The following is a 17568-nucleotide window of genomic DNA, read 5'->3' on the forward strand; positions in this document are numbered from 1 at the left end:
TTCCCATAAGGGTAGAGGCAGGAAGTGGAATGTTGTCTAGAGGAGTCTGGGAACCAGCCCCTCTCTCCACATCTCCCTCACACAGGACACAAGGTACCTTCCTGACCGTAGCTTGTCTCTCTGGGTACCTGCTCCATTCTCCCTGATCTACTTCTGCTAACTGATAGTTTTTGCTCTCTTATTACTTCAGTTGGCACATGACCCATTGTGTATCTCTATGTCCTGCCTTGGGAGTCACAGACTACAGGTCCTTCCACTGACTGCCCCAGTCTATCCATACATCCTCATTTAAATTCCCAAGAAAAAGATCCAAATGGCTTTAATGCTTTTTTTCTCAGAAGGACATGACACACCATACCTGCCTGCCTGAGATCTGGCTGTACCTGGTCACGAGCCAACTCATCTCTTAGCCATAAGGACAGTGTCATGTACACAACATAGCAGCATAGGGTTTCTACTTTAGCAGCATCATGTCAAAGGTTGACTGATGTCTAATTCACACTGGTGATGGAGGGACAAAGGGCAGTAAGTAGAGCAATGTGCTCAAGGTGCTAGGCACAGATGAGGAGAAATTTAAGAGGGAAAGTTTAATTGGAAAAGAAGGCATCCCATGGTATCCTGCCCTATGTGGAAAGCATATCATTTACAGAAGAGATTCATCGTAAGTATATACGATTAATTATCTGAGTGTATACTAAGAGGGCGATGGTTGTTATATCTTAGAAAACGTCATCAAAGGCTACCAACACTAATGCTGTGAGAAGAGAAACAATGGTAAGCAGCAGTTATCAGCTTGGGATACTGAGTCACAGAGGATTAGACTGGATCCCATCTCCACCACATAGTTGCTGTATGATGTTTGCAAGTAATTAAACTCCTCAACCTCAGTCTCCTTAACTATTAAATGGTGGCAGTAATAGTTTAGCTCACAGGGTGTTGTAAGGTTATGAGATAAAATATTTCAAAGTGCTTATTGGGGTCTGTTGCAGAGAAAATGCTCAAAGACTGGTGATTAATATTATATTCATACTTTTTGAAAAATGCAGAAGATCCAGATAAAATGTTTATAACAGACATAGGACAGTGCTGTAGTTAAAAAGTAGTGGAAAAGAAAAATGACATCAAGGAACAAAATCATAACTAGTCAGAGTGACCTAAAAGAGGTCAAGAATGTTTCTGCCCTTCTATTGGGGTCAAAATGAATGCCAAGAAACACAGAGTGGTTAAAGGGATCAAAACAACAAGGGCTGAGAAAAGCATGGGTGGGGGGGTGGGGGGTAGAAACAAGAGATTAAATTTGATATTGAGAATGTCATTGATGACATTCTTAATTCACTCCAGCTAAATGGTAAATAAATCATTATAAAAGGCAGAAAACACAGAAATATATTACATACAATTGAAATGCAAGATATTTAGGGTTTCTTTGACAAGGAAAGACATTTAATACACAGGAAGTGACAAGAGGATGGTCAAATTGATGACATTTCTAAGAAACAGACAATGACAGAAGTAAAGTTTTAATCAATGTGAAAGGAGCACAGTAAGTTATTAAAATACAGAGGGTAAGAGTAGAGTGTCCTTCTGTGGAATGGTTGGAAATGTTCAAAAGGCCTACAAAGGTCAAGATATACTGCCTGAAAATAGTATAAAAATACTGTGTATAAAAATATTACAGGATAGACTATTTCTACAAAGTAGACCATGTAAATTAGCATCATTGCCAAGTCAACAGGTAAACCCCAGGGACTATAAATCATTACTGTCTCCCCACTGCTCTCTTCTCTCACCATAATCTGAAACTTCCAAAAAGGTCCTGGGTGTAAAGGCCTAAGAAGTTCATGTCAAGTGAAACCATTTTTCTCATTGCCATTTGCATTCCCTAATCTAAACAGTTTTTCTGTCAGTAAACTATCAACTGGTAACTATTTCATGCATATTGTCAGTGTATCAGGGAAAAGAGAAAAGTCTCAGTATTTTTATCTTAAAGCTCCTACTTATCACTTTAAATTATGCCTGATGTGCTTCAAAATCATTACAGCTTCATCTTTTACTACTTGAAACAGAATCCAAAGGACAAAAGTGAAAGCCATGAAAACAGCCACCTTTTCCACTGTACTGAACAGGTAATTATATAAAAAAGCAAGAAGTATTTGTACTAAAGTAAAGCTTAATATTCACACAAACATTTTAAAAGGTATTGAGCAGCTAGTATACGAAGGGCACTGCAATGGGTAGAATAAGAAAGAAAGAAGAAAAAGAAAACAGGGAGTGCATAACCTTGTAAATCATGTAAACCAACTGCTAAATATTAAGTCTTAAAGGTTAGAAAATCAGCTAGTATTATTTGTCTTTGTATTTGTTATCTGTAACTATCTCTTATCTGGAATATTGCACACAGCAAGAAGTATATGTCTTATGAATTTTATTGGTATTTCTTACTATCATCATTATTTATTCATTCATCCAATATTTACTGAACACTAAGAATTAGAACCTGGGAATAGTTGTGAAAAGATAAAGCCTCTGCCCTCAGGAAACTTGGAAATATTAATAAAATATTTCCAGGGCAAATTTATGATGACTTTTGCTTATAACAGTTCAAGAAAAGGGCAATATTAAATATCATACGACACTAAAATACGCTAAAGTATACTTTGGGTATTTGCTTTTGAAGTTCAGTTGCTCAAAATCCATGAGTTAATTATCTGTTACTTTACAAATTTTTCTTTTTCACTCATCCACTGATGGACTGACCACTTCCACACTGTTACTTGTACTTTCCAAGTATATGAAATGGTTAATACTGCTCAGCAGTAACAAAAAGTAAAATACTATCAATAGCTATTTAGAATTGTTTGTTATTTAGTGAGCTCAGGTGAAATACTGGAAGGTGAAGGGTGGAAGAAACAGAATAAAAGAGGATTTGGGGAACAGGATTGTGAGCACTTGAAAGTGTTGATGTTTTAAGTTAACTCTTTTACCAGGTTTAAGAAATAATGTGAACAAATGCCTAAAAAAGGAAGTCAAAGAGTAAGTTAGATGTCACTTTCTGTGACAAGCTGGACGAACAAATTTTTCCAGCTCTCCTGCAACATATTGTACCTATAGCCCCAATTAGCAAATGTAAAATATGTTCAGAGATTTTTGAAAGAAGTAAGAAGGAGAGCCTGCTTCTACAAAGGGAAATGCAACACTAATATACATAGGCATCAAAAAAATTTATCTACTAATACACAGTTTTCAGCATATTTATAATAAATCTTAAAGATAAATTCAAGCTAAATAATCTGCATTAATGTGATAGCCAGTGGAACAATTGACCTGAAATGGCTATTCCTATTGTGAACAAGAAAAAAAACTTTTATATACTCAAATTCCTATCAAATTTAAGAAAATCTAATAGAACATTTATTTCCATTTATCTAATGTTTTTGGCAGTTATAATGCTCAGCCATTGTTCTTTTATTAAAACGAATGTTAAGAAATTTCTTCATGTTCAGAGATTCACATAATTCTTTTCCTTAGGGTTTAAACATAGAGATGATGCTATATGTGTGAAATAACTATTTTGTTCTGGAAAGTTACCGTCATCACTGCTATGAAATGCTGCTGTTCCTTAAAAAGGCAATAGATACTGACAAATCTTCAGATACATGAGACAACTGTATACCTTTTTTCTCCAAGAGTTCTTTAATCTTTACCAGTAAGGGTGCAACTGAACCACCTTCTATTACCTTTTTCATAAACACAGCATGCTCTCACAATCTTTCAAATTCTTTCAAGTAGTATCTAGCAAAATGCCTTACAAAATAGGAGTCATCACACAAATGTTAGGTGAAGAAAATGAAAAAAAGTGAAATTAATTCACCTTTCTAATTACAGAAATACAAATATGACAATATTGATTAGCATTACCCACCATAATAAATTGATGGTTGCTATTTAGCCATAATTCAAAATTGATAGCAGAATTGAAATAAATTGGAGACCAAAAATCTACAGAAAGTATCTCCTCTATCATTTCTTCCCACTCTCTTAACTATAAATCACCTGCACTGAAGAACAAATGTAGCAGCCTATTGTGGCTTTGGGCCAAATACTCTTCCAACATTATGTTTTTATTAAATAATTAATTCTATGTCATCTCTCCTATTTGTATCTTAAAATAAATAAAGGGTCGAGAGTAAATAACTTTAAAAAAACAAAAAGAAAAAATAACCTCAGAGCAAATCAGTCACCTAGAAGAATAGTACAAATTCTAACTAAAACTGTTCAAAGTTCACTATAATATCTTCCTCTGGTTTACAAAAAATTCTTGAAAAATATTATCTCATTTGATCCTCACAACAAATCCTGAAGACAGATGGCATGAGTATTATTTTTATTTTTACCATTTTGCAGAGGAAGATACAGAATAAGAGTGATTTGTCCTTATATAGGGGAGTGGCTGAACTTGAACTTAGCTCCTCTGGTTTCCAGTTCAGTGCTCTTTCCTGCTTCCTCAGAGCTACTGCGTAAAAAATGTATCTACTAGGTTCTATAGAGAAAATCAAAACACATCCTATGTTCCTAGGAATGCCCAAACACTGAAGGAATTCACATTGTGTGGGCTAGTATTGGAAGTCAGGATGAATCAGTGCCTAATCTGTGGTTTGGAGTTGTAAACAAACCCCACATTAGTCAGTAAGACAAAATAAGTGAGAGAGCAATTACACTCAGTCTATGGAAAAGAGAAGTCATTCTTGGTAGATGTGCTTATCAGCTGAAAAATACGGAATGACACATTGAGAAGTAAAACAGAACTGTAGATGAACTTTGATGAGTACAAACTGAATATTCTAAATTATAAATGTGGAAATACTTATTCTGAAGGCACCATTTCATTATATGCCATTAAAACTTCAGGTGACTCATCAGATAAATTTGGAGAGAAGGGATTACCCTTATCCCCCACATTTTAAAATGTGAAAGAAAAATACCAAACAAAACCAGGTTGAACCATAGTACTTTAGAGATTTCCTATACTTTTTGTAAAAGCTAAAACATATTAAGTTTGTAACTATGTATGCCTACCTAAATCTTAAATCCTTAAACAAGTTACAAAAGTATAAACTTTTTGCTGTAATATAAAACAGTTCATAAGAGAATGTAAATATGCTGAATTCTCCAACTTTGATAAAATCAACATCTTATAATAGTGTATCATAAAGAATGACAATAGCCAGCAGAAATCCTGGAACATAATAGCTAAGAAACATTGATAATATAAATTCCTTGGTTTCTGGGGCTAGAGTGGGCTGAAAGATGCAACAGCAGAAAAGAAAAGCCTATTCATCAAAACTTTCTTTTTTCAATAATTCTGAGAGGTTGGTACTCACCACAACTCCTCTCAGATTTAGACATCTAATTAGGAACTCATTTTTAATACTAGTTAATACATGTAAAACATATGCATGCTGAACATATTAAAGAACAAAAGTTTTCTGGGAGCTTTCTTCCATGGGAAAAAATACAGAAAATTCAACACTATTCAAGTGGATAACCACCATCTGCCAGCATTTTATCTAAATAAAACTGATTGAAAGAAGACAAATATGAAGATCGTGTTTCCAAAAGCCTGAAAGCTTTTCAGGTAGTTCAATTCTAAAATTGCCACAGTTACTACTTCTAGTGTGTATGTGGATATATGTGTCTTCCTTTTTTCTTACTCCCAGTTCTCCATACCAAAATCAGGCAACAAAGAAAAAAAAAAAGATTACTTAGATAAAAACTCTACTACTTACATATTAAACTCAAATTTCCAAGCAAACAAGATCTCAGTTCTCAACCTCTGATCCTCTTACTTTTCTTAGATTTTTCAAAAAATTATGCAAATAAAATATGAATGTCATTAAATGTCTTTGAACACTTGACAAAAATAAGAATACTGCTATTAAAATGATTGTGCAGCTCTACTAATCACTCTTCATGACCTGCTAAGTTAAATCTCTTCATTTTTACCAAATGGAAGAGTCAAGGATTCCTAAACCTTTGTAGTAATGGCATTGAGCTACTGTTTGGTTTCCTGGAGGAATCCCCTTAATAAAATGGTATAGAAAAATATTTTTTTCAATGAAAGTGAGTTGACATTTTTGTTTTGAAAAGTTTAAAGTTCCCTTTGAGAAAACTGGAGACACTCAGCAATGTTACGAAATGAAAGCAAAAAATCACTACCTCTGAATGAGTAATTCTGTAATACAAGTGCTAAACATACATATACAAAACATACAAAAAAATACATGTCTTTAATAGAATTGGATTTCAGGAAAATTTTTCCATTATGTTTAAGCTTATGATGGAGGAAAAAAACAGTGACAAAAACTAGTTCACATTCTTAGCCATTTTCATTTTCTGAAACTCTTGGAACCCACCAAAACAGTTTGCTTACAAATCAATATCTGTATTAAACTGAATACACAGAGAAACTATGGTCTAAAAATCCCCTACATTTTAGATCTACTACTATAATGAAAGGTTACTAAGTTTGGGGAATTTCCCTAGAAACATTAATATATGACTGCTTTAGAATGCTAATTTAAGTGAACAATGTTTGGATTTCAAACAAACAAAAAGAACTATATCCAAGAGAAGAAATTTAGTTCTTAAAGCATAATGCCTTATTCACTTTTTTACCATTTGTGTCTGGCACACGGTGTGCATTCTTCAAATGTATGCCTTACTAATCCAGATCACTGAGGAAGAGATTGGCTTTTCTGAACTGGACACTGAGTAGGTTGGCAACCACAAGCTTTACTCATTCATTTTCAATTTGGGATCCAGCATAACGTAAGAACTCTACAGAAGCACTTAATACCTGACTTTTTAGTGGGGGAGGGGAGATATGTTTGGGACATGAATACCAAGTAATGAATCACTCATTGATTGCATGTGAATATATACATGTATGTATGTTTATATAAGATTTATTTAAATAGAGAGGCTGCTTTACAAAGGAAAAGGAAGTTTTGTTACATTTAAGACATGGAGTAACTTAAAGGCCTGCCAAAGTAAACCCAGTGATCCAATATAATGGGCAAGCATGAATGACTTAACAATTAGCAGAGCTATTTTTAAAATAATTATGACCATTAAAGTAATTTAACTGTGATCTCTGTGATTTTGACTAAAATAGTTTGCTCCCAAATTGTTTTCTCATAGACAGGACAAAGGTAAATTTCAGTTCAGCTCCTAGACAAATTTTGTAACTAGTGAAATAAATACAAACAACCCAAATTTCACTTGTATTGCTAATTCCCTTACTATTTCCCATTTGTACTATCTTGTTCTCATTCAGAATCTCACTATTTCTCCAACAGATGTTTAGAATCCAATAACCTTCTATACCCTTATGCATGGTCTCCATCATATATTGCTGTAAAAATTGTGCTAAGCAATGTTTTCCTTACCTCACTCCCACGTTTAACTCTAGTACTCACCTTGTTTTTGCCTACAAATCATTGTTTCCTCTTATTCAGATAATAGCAATGTAATTTTCCATTTATGCTTATGGAATTTTCCATTTGCTCTCCTCTACTCAGTTCTCATGGTTTGGATGGGGTTGACCCCACTTCCTGATTCCAAAGTAGTCATGTGACCCAGGCCTGGCCAATCATATTAGGCGCCTTCTGCCATAGCAACAAGCTCAAAGACCACATGACAAAAAAAAAGCCCTTTAACTCAATCTGGGGCTTTTGTTAGACTCGCCATGAGAGAGTCAACTCTCTTTCACTGGTAACTAAACTGGTAGGATATAAATTTAACTCTAGAAGAGATCCATATGGAGAAAGGCTGTTTCAGAATATAGCTACACCAGGGGAAAGTAGAGTCAATAAAACAAGAGGCCTGATGATCTCACTGAACCACTGCACCCAGCTTTGATCTCGATTTTAATTCCTTGTTCATGATATCATAGAACTCAATAGATAAACCCAAAATCTTCAGTTACAGATTAAGAAAATAAGACTCTAAGATTAAAAAGTGACTTTTCCAAGGTCAAACAATTTATGGCAGAACTGGGAATTAGAACCCAGGACTGATGAGTCCCTTACTGTAGTGTGTTCCTTTCTAACACAAGTGATTTATATTCTCTTAGCAAACTTTTTTATGCACATGTACATTTAAATATATTTTATTGAAGATAATTTGAAGATTCATTCTTGGACAGATTCTAAACCAGATGGTACAAACACAGACCTGAATGGACCAGTTAAGTAACAAAACTGTAAGAAGCAGGATGGTATAAAACAATGGCAACTAGCTGTGTTTGTAACCAAACAAAGAAAGTCTACCTAAAAGGATTAGAAATTAAAAATGCTTAAAAAATTATGGTAGCCAAGCAAAATACCTCTTTGGGCCAAATTCTAATCTCTCATTTACCCTATAGCTTCTACACTGTAAATTAAAATGCCACTGCTCATAGTGGCCACTGCCAAAACTAAAATTCCTTAAGATACAATCATGTGAAATTTCACAAAATTTTACAAAATATAACAGGTATATTTTAGAGTCTATAAAGTTTCCTGAACTAAGAAACCAATTTTTTTCTAGAAACACTTATACAGGGGAAATTCCAGAAAATTACATTTTATCAAAATTTACATAATGGATAATGACCGATTTCATAGTATGATTAACATAACCCATAAAATTAAGTGAGTTAATGTGTTTGGAATTCTTTAGCTTAATCCCATAAAACTTAATAACAGGTCTTTAAGGGTCTCTAAGTAAGTAGTTCAGTGTAGAAGAGGTGATATCCCTACACACAGAATACAAGTAGTGCTAAAAGCAGAAAAAAACACTCATTTTAGCAAAGCCAATTATAACCACATTTGTTTGCATTTTCAAACCCACAGATATGCAATATTTACTCAACAACTATTATCTGCTAGGCAGCATTATGGGTACTTGGGATACAAATGTTAAAAACAGATATGGCCCTTACCATTATGGAATTTACAGTATAATGAAAAAAGGAAAAAAATCAAACAAAGTAATTACAAATCATACAGAATGTTATTCCTGCGGGGAAGGTGGGAGAAGATACTGAAATAGAAAGCTTATTTTACATAGGGTGGGGTTCAGGAAGGGCCCCCTGAGGTGACATTTTGACTGAGATTTAAAGGATCGGAAGAAGTAATAAGCGAAGGCTATGGGGAGGGGGCATGAGTGAGGGCTGCCAGGGGAGGGATCAGAGGCAAGAAGGAGCTTGACGTTTAAGAGTGAACAAACGTCGCAGCTACTGCAGCAGAGCATTCAATGAGTGACGGCTGGGAGAGGAGCTTGTACAGATCTACGGAGCCCAGTAAACCCAGGGTGTAATCCGCATTTTTACCTATCTGATGGCAAGCCACTGATGGTTTCCAATCAGGGATTATTTAGTCAAGGCTATGAGTATCAGCAAATGGATATAGTTGCTAAGCTTTCTTTTGATCAACAAAGAGTTTACTAAATGCTTAGTATGTACCAGCATTGTATGTCCAAGTTTGTCAAATTTGGCTTGACATCACCAGTACTAGCACAGGAGCTAGCTCTTGATATAAAAGCCTTTCATCAATGTGGATGAAAGCAAAAAACTGGAAACAAATGTAGGAAAGAGTCAGAAGATAACTAGGCTGGGAGGGTTTTAGCCAAACCATCCCATTTCCCAGGCCTCTCTCAACTACATATATTCAATCCTCAGGAATTTCTCCTTTAAAAAGGCAGTGTTAAGTTTTATCAGCATGGGATGGTGAAAAGAAGAGAAAAATAGACTGTTTACAGGAAGAAATTTACTAAAACACAGGATTATGTTCCTTAGAAAGCTAGAAAGCTGGAAGGGCCACCATGCTCCTTTGTGAGCCCTGGGCCTGACTCAGCTCCTGCCTTCTGCCCGCAGTTCTCTGTGGCTGGCTGGTCAGGAGACCAGCAGGTCTGTCATGTGAATGAACCAGAGAGGAATATAAACAGGGCGAAGGTGGACAAAATTAGATATTTAATGGACATGACTATGTGTTCAAAAGTGACTAGGAAGCCAAATTTGACCCCAATGGAACAGGGGAGCATGAAAACTTCCTTAAGAGGGGAGGCTTAAGGGAAGGAAAGGGTAACAGAGTGTCTGAACCACAGCTTTAGGGGCCCCAAATACAGTAAGTCAGAGAGTGATACCTGCGCACATTCTCTCCAGCCCCAACAGCAAACACATTTTCACTGACTAAGACCTTAATAAAAGCAGAAAACATATACAAATAAATAAATATAAATGTTGGAAACAGAAGTACAATAAATATGCTTTTCGTTTTCTAAAGGTTTTGTCCACAGTATGGTGACAAACCATGGTGAAGACATTCAACACCTAAAAACAACTACATTAGAAGCACTCTAAGGTCAGACTCACGGTTTCAATTATTAGGTCAAAAACAAGCATGTAACTTCTAAAAGCAAAATTATGAAGGTAGTTACTCTGCAGCTAGAGTTGTTTTATACAGCAGTACATTTTGTATTCATCTGGGGGGTACTTGGGTTTTTTTTCCCTTTTCCATTTCATTCATTAAAACTAATGATCTCTCCTCTGAAAAAGTATAATAAACATCCAGTTTATCTTTAAAATATAGTTGTCAAATTTCAAAGGGTAAATATATGGGGGAGGTTTTTCAGGTGCAGAGTCTATTAGAAATAATGTCTGTATCCATATAAGCTGTTAACTGGGGGTAGTATAAAATCTCACATGTGATTTTTTTTTTAAATAAGCTAGAAAGGATATTAAAAACATGCCCTGGAAGTTGCACTGCCATGTTTGACTCCTTGGAAGCAGTGGGTTCACAATGCATGCTGCTAACTATACAAACACTGTTAAATTGGCAGCTTGTGGTGAGAATAAACCATGAATTTCATAACAAGAAAACTTTTTTTTTCCCCTCCACTACTGGAATACTTTAGTTCTTCAGAGCACCGACAGAGGAATATAAAGAAGAGTGGAAAAATAGGAAACCTAGAAACCATCCTTTGAGAAACATGGTAACAAGGTTAATTTCCAGTTGTGCAATGAAGAAGTTGTGTTAGGGTAATTAAAAGGGTAGTCATCTGTGCATATGTGCAGTATGTGGACATTAGAGAGAGGGAAGAAAGGAGAATGAGGAGAGAGACACACAGAGGCAGAGAGACAGAAATTGACTGAACGGTTGGTTATTTGGTTTGCATGGTTATTCTATTTCTTAGTGTTATGCTCAGCTACATTTTCAACATAAAGACCAGACGGCTACACTGACAATACTGTTAATCAGAAGAAACTTTACTGAAATGAAACACTGCAGATGAAGCTCTAAGCACTATACAAATACTGGAGATGTGGTGTGCTCTGCCCAGAGAGGAGGGCAAAGTTGGAAGGAAAACAGACCAAAAGAGAATCCCACAATGAGGAAGTTAAGGATAAGGAAGCTGGTCAGCTGGGCAACAATGACGGGGAGGGTCTAGGCCAGTTCTCGTAAGTGGAGCAGTAGCACATTGGTGAGAGAGACTACAGGATGGTACAGTGCAACCAATAACAAAATCAGTTATATAGTGTCAGAACATTATCCAAACCCCAGGAGTGCACACAACTAGTAATGATATAAGGGAAGTGAGTTAGTTGGTCCTAGAATGCTGCTTCTAGCCAAGTTCATAAACGCTAGTAGAAAACCTCATAGTGTACCAGTGAGAGGATAATTTGGGAATGGCAGGTATTGAGTATCCTAAATAGAGAATGTTAGTTGTGTATTTCTGAGTCAAACCTATGATTTTTAAAAAGCATCATATGTAGTATTCTTATCTGGATTTTAAGGAAAAACCTTAAAAAAGGAAAATTCAAATGACTTCTGGCTTCCATGGCTGAAAACTAAAGAGAAATATGCTTTGGAAAAATAAGAACATCACAGACTTACAGACTCACAGACCTAGAAGACTCCTGGTTTCTAGCTTCCAGACTCCAAAAGCCAAGAACTATAATACTTTTCAAGACCCCAAGAATCACCACACTCACTTCTAATACTGAAGTTTACTCATGTAATTTTAAACAAGAGGTACACAGGTTTAATTTACTTAATTAGTTTACCCTGCTTCAGAAATGAATTAAGATAGCATAGTGGTTCAGAGAATGGGCTAAAATACAAACAAACAATATATGGCCTCTGTAGGCAGCCAAACTTGAGCTCAAGTCACACATCGTCCATGAACTAGGTGTGTAAACCAGTGCAGGTAACTTGGACTCTCTAAGACTCAGATTACTCCTCCTTAAAAAATTTCTAATCTCCAGGGCTTTAGAATATCTGCCACATGGTAAATATTCAATGTTAGCTATTATTACTCTTATTTAATACTGTAATTCAATCTTGTTTTATGTATCTCAACTATAGAGATATAAAATGACTGTCCTATGTAAGCCTTCACTTACCTTCAAATTCTTATAAGTCATTGTTTACTTTTATAGTCCCAACTTTGATGAACACTAATAAAAAGGTGTTTTCATGATTACAATATTATTAAATTCTTTAGAAATGTGTATTTTAATAAAATTATGTTTATGATTAAAGTATTACATTACTGAGAAAGCTGTATTTTTAACAAGAGGTAACAATTCAAAACAAGATATAATTGTCAAGCAAAGTAAAATTTATATTACTATTTTAAAAAGGAATTGTTTGAAAAACTGCTGCTTGCCTTATGTAACTCACCTAGATCCATTAGGTTAGCCATACCTTTATTCACAAAGGCTAGCTACAAACAGCAAACATACATAGGTCATTTATATCAGCAAAAATGTTCATTTTCCCAAAGAAAGTTATGTTCATTGTTTCAAAGAGAATAGTTGATTTAAGAAAAAAAAATCACATTCCTTGAAAAACCTTTAGTGAAAGGCCATGATCATGGTACCATCAAAGAAAATAGCAAATTATAATAGAATTATCAATGACGAAGTATCACCTTAAGCTTTACTTTCATTTTATGCATTATTTGATCAAGCTGAACTTTCTTTCAGTTTATTTTCTATCCAACTATTTGCTTTCCTTGCCCCTCCTTAGACATTAAAAAAAAAGGCCAGGGGTAGGGGAGAAACAGGTATAATGATAATCAACACCTATTAACAGGATTTATGTGGCTACAAAAATCAGAAAACTAGACACTTGATTTAACATAACACACTTGGAAAGAGGTAGGGCTGCGCTGCTACAGTAAACCAATCCTGTACAAGGACCCAGGCTCTGTCTTTTAGTGGGCAGATTTTTAGCTAATGCATTAACATCTTCGAGGATTATAGTTCCATTCAGATTTGTTATTTCATTGGAAGTGAGGTTTTGTAAATTATGTTTTTCTAAGAAATTATCCATTTTGCCTGTGTTCAGCTGTCCTAACATCAAACTATTAAAAGCCTTTCCCCTTTTCATTGATCTATACTATATCAGCAGTTCTATTTTTTCACTCCAAAAATTTTTTGTGCCTTTAAAAAAAAATCATGACTGTGGTTTATGTATTTTATTATTTCCAGAAAACTATTAATTTGTTCATCTCCATTATATATTTGCTTCCAATTTCACTATTTTTCACTTACTGTTTCCTTCCCTGGACTACTACTAGATTCAAGTAGGAGGGCCCTGTTATAGGCCATGTGCTTTAGAGGGCCCTTTACATACGACAGCAAAAGTAATAGTAAGTTTATTAAAGAAGATGTAGCTAAGACTGTCACTTTAGATGTAACCCATAGTGTGATACACAATATGTTCACTATGATTCAGTTCTATCTTTTAGTAACCATTATGAGTTCTTCTATGACCCATGAGTTATTTAGAACCATGCTTTTTACATTTCCTGACTTACAGGAATTTTTAGTAAAGTTTAATTTCTCTCCTGCACACACTTCAGAATGATGTCACCTGCAGGGCAACGATCCTTTGCGGAGTTCTGCTCACAGCCTGCTTCATGTCCTGGCAGAGTTGCTGCTCCCAGCCCAAGAGCTGCCGACACTGGCAGGAGGAAGCTGGCCAGGGCAACACTGACAGGGCACAGGAAAAGGGAAGGTAAGACTGGCCGAAGGGATATGGGTGGGGCACCGACAGCCTCTGCTACACTTATCTCAGATAACTACTTTGTTTCCATTGTTTCCTTTTATAACCTCCTTTCTTTATACTAAAGATAGCACCTAAGACACTGTTTGGTACCTTAATTTTTGTCACTTAGTATGTCCTAGGTTCTCATAGGAGTACATAGGGAGCTTCCTAATTCAGGTTAGAGCTGCACAATATTTCATTTCAAAAATGCAACATACCTTAGAATCATAAAGCAAGCACCTTAATGAAAATTAGGGAGCCATGGCTTCAAACCTGCTTACCACTCTAACTGCTAGATCCCACTTCAAATCTCTTACTTTGTTCAACTATGGACTTAAAAGACATTTGTTACATTCCTAGGGGTTTTAGAGATGCAAGGCCTCCAGGGGACCAGGGATCTTGCTCAAAATGGAAATCTCAGCCAGGCCCTTTCCTGCCTTCCAAGCAGCCATCCTCAGCAGCCCAGGCGTTTTGTTGCCATGTCACCTCACAGTTGCAGACACCACAACCACAGTCAAATACAGGAAAGGGGAGGTGGCATTACCCTGTCCTAAGTAAAAGAACAAAACAAATAACACTTTGTTGGAAGAACTCCAGAAGTCAGCCACTAAATCTAGTTTGCCCAAAACCAGTGACTGAGCAGCGCAAGTTGTAAGCAAAGCTGGGAAAATCAGCAGAGCACAGGGTCATCACGACCAGCTTAAGTCAGTCACACTTGCACTCCCAGGGGCTGACATCCTAAAGAAATCTGTGATTCTGTTAGCAAGAAAGAAGGGCTGTGAAGTGGGCAATGATCAGTATCTGCCTCAATACGCCCAATGGAATGAAAAACATAATTGTGAGCATCTGAGAGTGAAACAAAGATGCTAAGTAACAGGGATTCTTTCAGTTCAGTAAAGATACTTCAGGGAAAAAAAAGGTTGAAATATCTTTGGTGTCTAGTCTAGGTATATTTTAAAGTAGAAATGCTTGATCTTGGGACAAATGACTCATACATTTCAGAACATGAAATTTAAGGCCCATCCTCTGAAACATCTTTGTGCATTTTGTGAAGTTTCCAGAAGGCAAAGCTTTAAATATGACCAAAGAATTACAATAATTAATGACTACTTTTGAGAAAAATAACCTGTGGAAATTCTATAATCTATAATCAAATTTAACCACTCTAAATGTGAATGATTATGTATTCTTTTAGCTGTCAAGATAAAGTAGAATCATACTGATTAGTTAGGCTGAAACATTTATTTTTTTAGTAATAAAATATTTTCCAGATAACAACCTTATAACCATAATAACTACATGTACAGAAGTTGAGAAAAATAACATGTGTACCCACATTCAGGGACTTTCTCATCACATTCTTACCTGTTCAGAGTAATTCTGCATAGTAGGTAATACTGGCACTTAAACATTTTATCTTTATGAATTTTGATGATTTCATTTGTCAAATGTACAAATACAGTAACTAGAAAGCAAAAGCTTTTCATATTTTTAAGTCTCCACAGAGATGAGATTTATCTGGTATAATCAAAGGTTATTCTTGCACACTTCAATTAGGATTAAGTGAGCATATTTTTTAACTTAGCATAAGTTTTCAAGCTGCTGCTATTTTTCCAGAAGTAACCAAAAAGGTTATTTTGTAAAAAATAGATAAGTTATCATTAGTCAAATATAACTGTACGTTAAACTGGTGCGATATATCTTTTAGTGAAGCCTGATTAGATTAACACAGTCTGATTAGATTAATGCAGCTAACTGAAGAGCATAAATGGCTGACCTTGAAAGATCAGATACCACTATTTGGACCTGGAGATTATGATTATCAGAGAGTAAAAGTTAACATCACCTTCCATTTTTCAGAAATCTACCTTGTAAATAAGACTATTTCAAAGAGAAATGTGATCCACAAATGTTTCAGGCCTCAAAGGGAGTAGGGAAGCTATGGGCACAGAAGTGTTTGCATGCTATCCAAATACATGTATTTCTGATATAATAATTTCATTCTGAAATACTGCATAATCAAAATGAAACCTAACAGAGATAGAGAAATGGTTCATTTCAATGTTCAAATTATTGCAGAAATGTATTATGTGAAATGACAAGGCTAAATAGAAATGTGCCATAAAGTCAACCAGATTACTTGACCTTAAGTAACACAGATGATACAATTGGTGCTATGAAAACACAATTAAATGAGATGTGAAAGCAACTATAAACAGATTTCAATACAGCAATAGTCTTATCATTGCTTTTAAAACTTTCATGTTGATATATTCATTAAAATTTCTAATAAGATACTTAACTTAAATTTACATCTGAAGCTGCTGTCTGCCTGGAGGTGGCTCCCTGGGACAAGGTGCAGCCAATGGGTGTTGCTGCTGAAGCCGAGGTAGGCACTGTGGCTTGCCATGTGCCCTTTCTCTAACAACACATCTGCTCTAGCTCCCCACTCCAGCCTCAACCAATGCAGTCCTACACAGAAGGGCCCAGAACGTAAGAACATGAAATATGCAACAACAGTAGGAAAATCTTCCACTGTTTAACAATTAGGAGACACATGGAACTATATACAAATAGAGAATAAAGAGGTAGAGATGTTTAGGTGGATTCCATCCTACTTGTCCCCAGAAAATGTAGTCAGTACTTTCATCCATCTTTTCAGTGGGTTCCACAAGACTTCCAAATAAGTCCCTCTAGTTCCCAGTTCTTAACAAATCAGAATTCAGAATTGAAGCCTGTGTCCTATTCATCCTTCAAGGCTAAGCAAAAGCAACCAACTGTCTTGCCAATGGGTTTCAGCCCTGGGCAAGTTCACTATGGAGTCAGTGAGACCAAAGAAATGACAGGAGAACGTTCTTGTGGTGAAAGCATTATACCCAACTTTATCGGTGGCAGGTCAATCACTAAAATCCCACCCACTCAGAATGAGTCTGCATGCAGCAAGCCGGTCTCTGCCTCTGGGCCTCTCAGACCGCGTAGCCGTCCTCTGGGCCTCTGTCCTTGGCACTGCCACCACTCCAGCCTCTGCTCTGCTCTCCTGCAGCCTTGCAGCCGTGCTACCATGTCTCCGAGAGCACTGGGCGGAGCTCTTTTACATAGAGTCAATAGCAACATATCACTCACACATGTGTAGTGAGCTAGCCAACCAGGGCCAAGTGAGAATCCTGGCCACAGGAACCTTCATTTTATCCACACCAACTCTATAAGGCCCCCTCCAATTTGTCACAGTCAAAATCAACTTCTCCATTTCTCATACTCTCATTGCATTTGTACATCTATCTCTACCTCAGCAGTCTTTAAAGCCTATAAGGGCACAGATGGTCATATAGATCTTTTTAACCTTACCTCCTAGTACAAAGCAGACAATAAATATACACTCACTAAAAGAGGAATCGGGAAAAAAATGTGCTCAAGAGCAACTCTCATCTCAGGCCAGAAAATAGCATCCACACCCACACACCTGCATGTGATA

General features: G+C 36.1%; 1 protein-coding gene across 17 annotated transcripts in view; it reads right to left on the bottom strand.

Moving 5' to 3' along the window:
- The window catches only part of GTDC1 (glycosyltransferase like domain containing 1), a 352224-nt gene that overhangs the window by 229682 nt on the left and 104974 nt on the right, over window positions 1-17568 (bottom strand). The window lies entirely within an intron of this gene.

Source organism: Manis javanica, chromosome 7 (assembly GCF_040802235.1).
Source record: "Manis javanica isolate MJ-LG chromosome 7, MJ_LKY, whole genome shotgun sequence".
In the NCBI taxonomy this organism is placed as follows: Eukaryota; Metazoa; Chordata; class Mammalia; order Pholidota; family Manidae; genus Manis; species Manis javanica.